Source organism: Phragmites australis, chromosome 11, assembly GCF_958298935.1.
Source record: "Phragmites australis chromosome 11, lpPhrAust1.1, whole genome shotgun sequence".
Lineage (NCBI taxonomy): Eukaryota > Viridiplantae > Streptophyta > Magnoliopsida > Poales > Poaceae > Phragmites > Phragmites australis.
This window is the reverse complement of record NC_084931.1, coordinates 25,440,030-25,448,914: the sequence shown is the minus strand read 5'-3', so window position 1 is coordinate 25,448,914 and position 8,885 is coordinate 25,440,030.

Here is an 8,885-nt window from a genome sequence, read left to right as displayed (position 1 = left end):
GCTGTCGGTGCTCGGTCTGGTCTGTCATACCCAGGCGCCACCGAACCATAGGACCTCTGGGTTATGCCTCTGTCCGCTCTTGTCCGCCGGTTTGGGTATTCAAGAGGTCTCGGGTCAAAAACGAGAGCAGTCTATAACAAGTACCGCACTAACAGAGCGCACCAGGCAAAGAAAATCTATATTCCCTTTTAAGTCACAGGTCGACAATCAAGAGCAGCTCGACCGCGAGGGCTTCAATGCCCCGGTCTCTGGTCGGCCCCAAGGGTCCTCGGGTGGTCCTACCACTTAGGCATGAGTGGTCGAGATCACCCGACCCCGGGATCCTCGTGTGCCTCTGGGCGCTCGGGCACTCCGCTGAAGGAACCAAGTCCCCGAGCACCCCGAGCTCGGAAGCACACCCCTCCTGGATCGGTTGGCCGGAAGGCCGACAGCTGTCCGGTGAGTGGTTATATTCAGACAAGTCTGCTTTAAATAAATTTATGTTCCCGAGTCATCCTCGGGGGCTCTCGCACTTTAATCTGTTCGGCAAGATGATCTCCTCGCGCACAAAACCCTACCGCGTGTCTACTTTTTCCTGGAACGACAGAGCGGTTCGTAGAAAGGAGTACCGCGCGTACGGTAATGTCCGACCGAAGCCCTTCGTGGTGGTCGTGGTGTTCGGTCCGCTTTTAAGGACCCCGAGCACTACCGAGTCTTTGGGTGCCCTGGGTAATCCTATCGCTCGAGCTGCTCGAGTAGTCCGGAGCTCAGGCCTCGGGGGCGGGCTGTCAGTGCTCGGTTCGGTCCGTCTTAAGCCCGGGCACCACCGGACCACGAGGACTCTTGGTCACATTTTCGCCCGCACACGTCTCCCGTCTACTAATTGAGTGGTCGCGAAGTGAAAAAGTGTTCACCGGGCACGGCGTGTTCCGTGCTGGATCGATCTATCTCCCGAGCAAGGAAGTTCGTGTCTTTGTCTTTCAAACTTAGACGATGCGTACTCGCAAGAGCTCGAGGGCTGACCACGCCAACAAACAGCAATCGGGACAACTTCGCTCTCGGGGATGGGAAGGTCGGGAACGGTCCGACTGAGTACTCCCCGGGAATTCAAGGCAAAATATCAGAAGGAACATCAAGCACTCAAGAAAATTGGAGTTGCGAGCCCAAAGAAAAGCTGCCATTATATTCACAAGGCACATACAAAGCGTTTCTGAGGGATCACTCCCATATTTACATTCATCAAGACAACAAAAGAAAGAAACAACTACAAAAGGTCTAGTCGGCAGCGGAGGCGGCAGCTGAGTCTTCTGAGTCGTCCCCAGGGGCTGGCGGCGGCGGCACCTCCCGCCTGAAGCCAGCCGCCACCACGGCAGTGGTACTCCGGACCGCTTCCCGGGTGGCCTCTCCCTCAGCTTCAACCACTCCCTCCCGTGCCGGCTCCAGCGGGAAGTTCGGGTCTCTGCTTCGGTAGTAGGCCAGGACGTGCTCGGCCACTACATGTGCCAAGCCACGTCCCTCCCGGGCGGCAAGTTCTTGGACAGCCCAAGGCAGGGCCTCAAGGCGCTCGCAAACCTGCTGAAGCCCTAACACTTGTCGTGCAGGGCTCTCGCTCTTCTGGTCTTCAACAAGCCGCCCGAGACCGCCCTTCTCCACGGCCTGTCGCATCCGCCGGAGTATATCCTCCAGCATGTGCTGCAGATTGACCCGCGAGACAAACGTGGTCTCAAGCTTCTCCTTGGCAGCCCACAGCTGCGCCTCGAGTCCCTGGTCCCCGGCCGGACCAGAAGAACCGCCAACGGCTGCGGAGCTGGCAGCCTGCTTCGTCTTGGCCACCATCTCGGACAAGGCGGGTTCACGGGCGGTTAATTCCGCCTCGTGCTTCGCGTTCTCCTCCGCCCTGGTAGCAACGGCCGCTGCCGCTACAGCAGCCTCGCCTTCTCGCCGACTCAGCTTGCCCTCCCGCTGGGCCAGCGCATCCTCCTGTTGGGCCACCGAATCCTCCCAGGCACCAAGATCTGCCGCTAACAACTCATTGTCCACCTCCCGAAGGGAGATGTCCTCCTCCCAGCGGCAGATGTCTTCTCTGATTTTCCGGAGGTCGTCTTCCTAATGTTGGAGATCGGCGCACGTCTTCTCGGCCGCACCCTCCCGGCGGGTCAGCTCGGCCCGCAGCTCCTCCGCCGCCTTCTCGCGAGCTGCGACCGCCGCCTCCCTCTCCTGCGCCTGCCCCATCCTGGCAAGGGCCTCGGCAGCCTGCTGCCTCGACGCCTCAGCCAGGCGGGCGGCGTCTTCTCGTTCCCGCGCGGCTTCTGCCCGCGCGGCCTTCAAAATTTCTTGCTCCCGCGTGACCTCCGCGCGGGTGTCTTCTAGGAGCTTCTGTTCCCGCGTGGCCGCCGCGCGGGCCTCCTCCTGGGCGCCCGCCAGCTGCGCCTTCTCCGAAGCCAAGCGGGCGCGCTCGGCTTCAAGCTCTTCCTCCTTGGCGCTCACTGCCGCACCCAGCCGCCCGACCGCCACCTGGACACCTTCGATTGCGGCCAGGAAGGGGTCGGCGGGCTGGCCGGGCGCCGGTGGGGCCCAGGCCTCCCCGCAGATTGCCTCCGGGGGGTCCGAGGTCTCCGCAGGGCCCCGCACCACCATCCGCCCCGGGCTCTGCCTGCCCGGGGTAGGCTCCGCCGGCGCTGAAGATTCGGACGGCGGCCGCGTTCCCGCATCGGCCGCCATGTCCGCCAGCCCCGGCAAGACTTCTACCTCCACCGTCGTCCGCCCCGGGCTCTGCACGCCCGGGGTAGGTTCTACCGGCGCCGAGGACTCGGACGGCTGCTCTGTCCTCCTCTCGGCCGCCGCCTCCGCCTCTCTCCCAGTGGCCGCCACGACTATTGGCGCCTCCGCCGTCCGTGCGGCCGCCTGCGTCGACGCGGCCGGCGGGCTCGGCTCTGGCCTCGGCACCTGCGCCCCTTCAGTCGCGGTGGCGCCCACGGCCGGCCTACGGGAGATAGGTGAAGATCAAGGTCAAGTCTCAGTTCGGGCAAGAAACGCCCAAGAAAGAGCAAGGAAAGAAACTCACCGGTACTGCCATTTGGCCGCTGGGAGCCTGAAGTCCGGGTCCGGCGGAGCCGGCCCGGAGTCTTCCCGCCGCCTCTTCCACTGGGGGATGGCGGGGCCGTTGCGCGAGTCTCAGGCGCCGGCGCAGGCCCCATCCGTACCAGCCGCGGCTCCAGCACCGGGAATGCTGCCGCTGCCGACGGCGACGGCGGAGAATCCGGCACCAGGATGAGGGCTCGGGGACGCTTTCCCCGGTCCCCCGGCGCCACCACCACGGCGGAATCGGAGACGCCCTCCTCTCTGGCGCGGCGGCTGCTACCTGCAGTGGCCCCATCGCCAGCCCGCGCCGAGCTGTTTGTGGCCTCCTCGCCGAGCAGCTCGTCCAATCCGGGGAGTTCGGAGGCCTCGGGGCTCCGGCTCCTCGGCCGGTCCACGGGCCCCTGGGCGTCGAACTCCGGCAGCAGCGCCATGATTGCCACCCGGTCGGGATTGGCGCAGAGCGCCATCTCCGGCCACGGGAGTTCCGCCCGGCCCATGTCTTCTACCCCGGTGATCACCCGCGTCATGCCCCTCAACTCCGTCGGGCCCAGATCCCAGCTTGCACCGATCTGGGTCTGGGTGATGTCCTCCGGCCCGGTGTAGAACCAACTCGGCCGGGCCCGCTCTCGCAGAGGCGCCAGCCGACGGCGCAGCAAATCCACCACCACCATGACAAAAGTCAGCCCGGACTCGTGCAGATCCCGGATGCGCTCCAGCACCGGCTTCAGCCTCGCGTCTTCCGGCGGCGGCGCCTCCCACGTCGACCTCTGAGGTTCCGCCGCCGCCTCTGGCAGTTCGAGGCGCTCGTGGGGGTCGACGTGGACGAAGAACCAGTCCCGTCACCACTCCTCCCACTTGCTGCGCAGTACCTGGGGGATGTAGTGATCCTCCAGGCCGTCCCGAAGCCGAAGGTTGCAGCACCCCGCGACATCCGCCGTGGAGTGCCCCCTCTTCTTCCCCACCGACCGAAGGACGAAGAAATGTCGAAGCAGCGTCGCCGAAGGCGCCACCCCAACGAACATCTCGCAGAGGTGCGCGAAGATCACCAACACCACGACGGAGTTGGGACTCAGGTGCACCAATTGGATGCCGTAGGTCTCGAGCACTTGCAGGAAGAAGGTGGAGAACGGCGGCACCAACCCCGCCGCCACGAAAGACGTGAAGAGAACGATCCACCCGGGGACGGTCGTCGCCGGCGTCAGGCTCGCCGGCGTCACCACCACAGCTCCCGCTTGCCCCTCGGGCACCAGCAACTTCCTGATCTTGTCCGTCGCCTCTTCGTTCCTCAGGCGAGACTCCGGCAGAATGCTGTCCGGAGCCTTGTCCCGGCGGCCTCCTCTGACCCTTGTCATCTCGGCAAGAGTGGAGGTGTTTTGGTGGTGGAGGAAGGGAAGGAAGAGTGCTCCGGTCGCCTGAGAATTTCCTAAGGGCTTCGGAGCACAAAGAAGGCAAGAGCAGGAGTGCAAGAAGGCGTAAAGAGGGGGACGGACCGATCCCCTCCCCCTTTTATATCTCAAAGTTCAAAAATTGCTGCCCAACGGTTCGCTCGGCGAAACGTCGCCTCGATCGACGCAACCGCCAGGCGAATCTCCCGCCGATCGTGCGGCGTCAGCGGCTGCCAGGCGTATTTTCCTCGATCTGCGCGGCGGCCGCGCGTGCCGCCCGTACGGTCGTCATACCCTTCGGAAGTTGTGTGGACACGCGTCCACTCATTTTCCCGTTGGGTCGTACCCGAGGTCTGGGTCCGCAAGGGCCACCTCTCGAAAGCCTGCCATGTGGCGTCCACACCAGCCTCGGCCTCGGCCGCGACGAAGGGCCCATCCGCAGTCTCCGTGCCATCGCCTACCAATGGGCCCGGGGGCTACTGTCGGTGTATCAGGAACCAGGGGTCCCTGAGTCCCGAGACCAGGCTGGCCGTCCGCCACGTGTCACCATCCCGCGAGGTCCCCCCTGCAGGATGAGGAGAACCTAAGTTCCGGGAGAAGGTGCTCGGGGCCGCAGCCTCTGGTTCCCAAGCACCCCAGTTCCCCGATGACCCGCAGAGTCCAAGTACCGGGAAGAAAGTGCTCGGAAGGGTTCCCACTCACCCCCGAGTACCATAGTCCCCCGATGATCCGAACAGCCAAGTGCTCGGGAGAGAGTGCTCGGGGCTGCACGTGGCAGCCCCCGAGGACTCAGTTCCCCGAATGTCCTACCGAAGTGCTCGGGAGAGAGTGCTCGGGGCTGCACGTAGCAGCCCCCGAGGACTCGGTTCCCCGAAGGATCTGCCCAAGTACTCGGGAGAGAGTGCTCAGGGCTGCACGTGGCAGCCCCCGAGGACTCGGTTCCCTGAAGGGTCCTACAGGAGTGCTCGGGAGAGAGTGCTCGGGGCTGCACGTGGCAGCCCCCGAGCACTTGGTTCCCCGAAGGTTCGCGCAAGATCGCCCGACGACCCGAAGGGTCCCGTCGGCGGGGTGTCAGCCAGTCAAAGGTCCAATGCCGCATTTAATAGGCACGCGTGGCCTGACATCCTGACATTCTCAGCTGCCCACGCCCTAGTGTTAGACCCTGCCATGCTTTGGCAGGGGGGCGTGGGTCCATTAATTGCACGGGTCCCGTCCCGTATCATCCGGGTGCCTCGGGATAACGTTGCTAGGATCGAAGCGCTCCGCCTGCCACCCTACCCTGACAGAAGAACAAAACAGGGTGGGCGCACCGGGCGCCTCTGTGGCTGCCCGGTGGGCCCTCTCAATGGCACCGGAGGACGTCCACAGTGGCGGGTGGCCGGATGCGCGCCGCATTTTTCCACCGCCCCTGTCACTTCGCCAAGACGGAATGATGACGCCTTTCTCCGTGGCGCCTTGGCACTCGCGCCCCCCTCTTTCCCATTCAGGATAAGTCGAGGTCGGCGCGTGTATAAAAGGAAAGGATGGAGAACACATGAAGACACACGAAAGACGCAACACGGAAAAGTTCACAGGCGAAAGATACGAAAGGTACACGCGAAGAACATCACAAACAAGCTCGAGCAGAGCTAGAACACGGGAGCCTCAAGCTCTCTGTAGACAACACACCCTTGTAATCAGATACATCCTTGAAGAATTCCCTTCAAGGAAAGATATTGCACTCACACAGGAGTAGGGTGTTACGCCTCCGTGCGGCCCGAACCTGTCTAAATCCCGGTGCATCTATCTCCTTTTTGCACTAGGTCGATCATCCCCCACCAGCAGCCGTTGCATTTATTTCCGTTTCCATTTATTTCCCCGACGAGCTCGTTCAGGATCATCCCCCCGGCCGAATCTTTAAAAAGGGGTCTCTCGGGATCCCTGCGACAGGAGTTCATCCTCCGACAGATGCTAGTTTGTATCTTTTCACAGAATCAACACTGCATATACTTTGACCCTAGGGGGTACAAAACAGAAAAGTATTCAGATCTGACATACTTGCTGACAAGGGCGTTCACGAAGTATATTTCGAGGGCAGGCTTGTACGGAGACAAAAACCCTCAACGACCTACCAACATAAGTTCCCGGTAATAATTCCTCTGTCGTATATCAATTTACCGTTATAATATGAATTTTATAGAACTAAATTTACCATTTCTGTAGTGTTATAAGCAGTCGCAAGGCAACAACCTCTGTGGTTACTATGTTACCCAGTATATGATACAAATCGTTGGTTCTAGTCCACTAATATATCCGATGTTAGTATAATTATAATATATTAAAATGCATTTTTCATAGCTGTGTTTTCATTATTGTGCCTAACTATTTTAATTTTCTTCTACAAATATATAAATTTTCTACAAATATTCTCGACAAGGACGAGCTCACGTATATTCAAAAATGGCTCATCTATTTCATACATGTGGAGATCATAAAGGAGAGCGGTGAATTTCATGATCGTGACAACTTTAGGAGCTAGGTTAATAATCTCAACAGAAGCTGGTCAGTTTAATATATTAAAAATACTTGCATCTTACAGTCTATTGATTTATTATATCTTTCTGGTTAATGATATAGAAAATAAAGCAAATGAACTCATTATTTCCTTTTAATTCAATGTGCTACACTAGGATTTTGAACCATCTGTACAAAGATTTCTACAGTATTTCTAATTTTGGGTGGAGTTATTAGTTGGAAGCATCTTTTTTCTGTAACAACAAAAACCACACTAAAATCAGCAAAAATTCCTCTAAATAATTAGATTCCATAGCTCAGCTCAACGCAACAACCACAAGTAGAGCCTTAATTTGCTGCGGTTTGATTTTAGTACTACCATAGATAAATGAATACCTATTTCACGGGTAACATAGTGCAGCACAACACATCAACCACAAGTAGAGCCTTAATATGCTACCTTTTGATTTTAGAACTATCATAGATAAATGAATACCTATTTCACGGGTAACATAACTAGCAAGTACCAGCCAATTGATCCTTTCATCACTGCTACAGAAATAGACTTATATGTCAGCTTACCACTGCTGGTTTCTTACGAGCTGACAGTGATGGAATATCACTACCGATTCGTATCATAGACTGGCACTAAAAGATCATTTGAAAAGAAATGGCAGTAAAACTCCACTATCGCTGTCGGCTCTAATCACGAGCCAGCAGCGATAGTGGATGACAGCTTATTTTAAAAATTAATACTTTTTTCTACGAGTTGGATGGGGACAAATTTTATATCAAAATTGTATCCCTCGACGAGATCTACAACTTTGTTGTTAAAAACTTTTTTTTGATGTTATTTAAATATCCAAATAATTGTTTGAAGTTTCACACAGAAGATATCAAAAGAATTGTATATGCTAATGGTATCACTAGTACTTCTGTGGTGGGATGGTAAGGACGTATAGCGCAAGTTGAGAGGTTTCAAGTTTGAGTGCCATGAACTACACGCACGCATATTACGCGCGAAAAATCGCTTGACTTGTGACTTGCGACGACCTCGGGTGCAAAATATATATAACGTTTCAATTGTTTCAGTTCTAAAAAGATGGATTCGGCGTCCGACTATCACTGTCCGCTGAAGTCTTCAACCGGTAGTGATAGTCGATTATCACTGCCGGCTGAAATCTTCAGCTGGCAGTGACAACTCCTTTACTATCGGTTCCCGAACCGACAGTGATAGTCTGGGATTATTACTGCTTATTGCTCACTACCGACTTCAAAACTGACAATAATACTTCTTTATGTGCCAGTAGTGAAGGGATTTTTTTAGTATTGCGTTTCTCGTCCAAATTCCTCCCCGCATTATCGTGACTCGGTCTTTTCCTCGTGAAGAGATGAGTTGCCACCAGCCTCTTGCAGCACACTAGCCCCCTCTGCCATGCTTCGCCCCTCACTCCCGCGCCTACTCAGGCTCCTCCACTGCACACCCACAACTTAATAACCCTACTAGCAGACGCTATGAACAAGTTAAAATCTAGTCTCAGGAATTGAAATTTTGAATCCGAATCTTGGAAGCTCTCCTCTAAACTTTGAAAGTATTGAATCTGAAACTTTTGGAATTTGAGCAAAGCTGGGGTGTGGCATATACTTACTATGAAGTTTTGGAAGTTGCTGTATTGAGAGTTGGTGGGAATCTAAAAGCTTGAATATATTATTTTGAAAGTTCTACAAAACTTTTAAAAGCTCCAGCGAACATATTTCGACGTTCATAATTATGATTTAAAAGTTTGAAAATTTGATTTGGAAGCTCTAAGCCTGATCTGAAAGGTGAACGGATTAATTTGTGATTTCTCAGTTCAATTTGAAAGTTGTAGCGATAGTTTTTTGGAAGCTCATAAGTGTAATTTTGAAAGCTTGGGAATTTTGTGTGGCTGCAATGAGGTGGCCGCT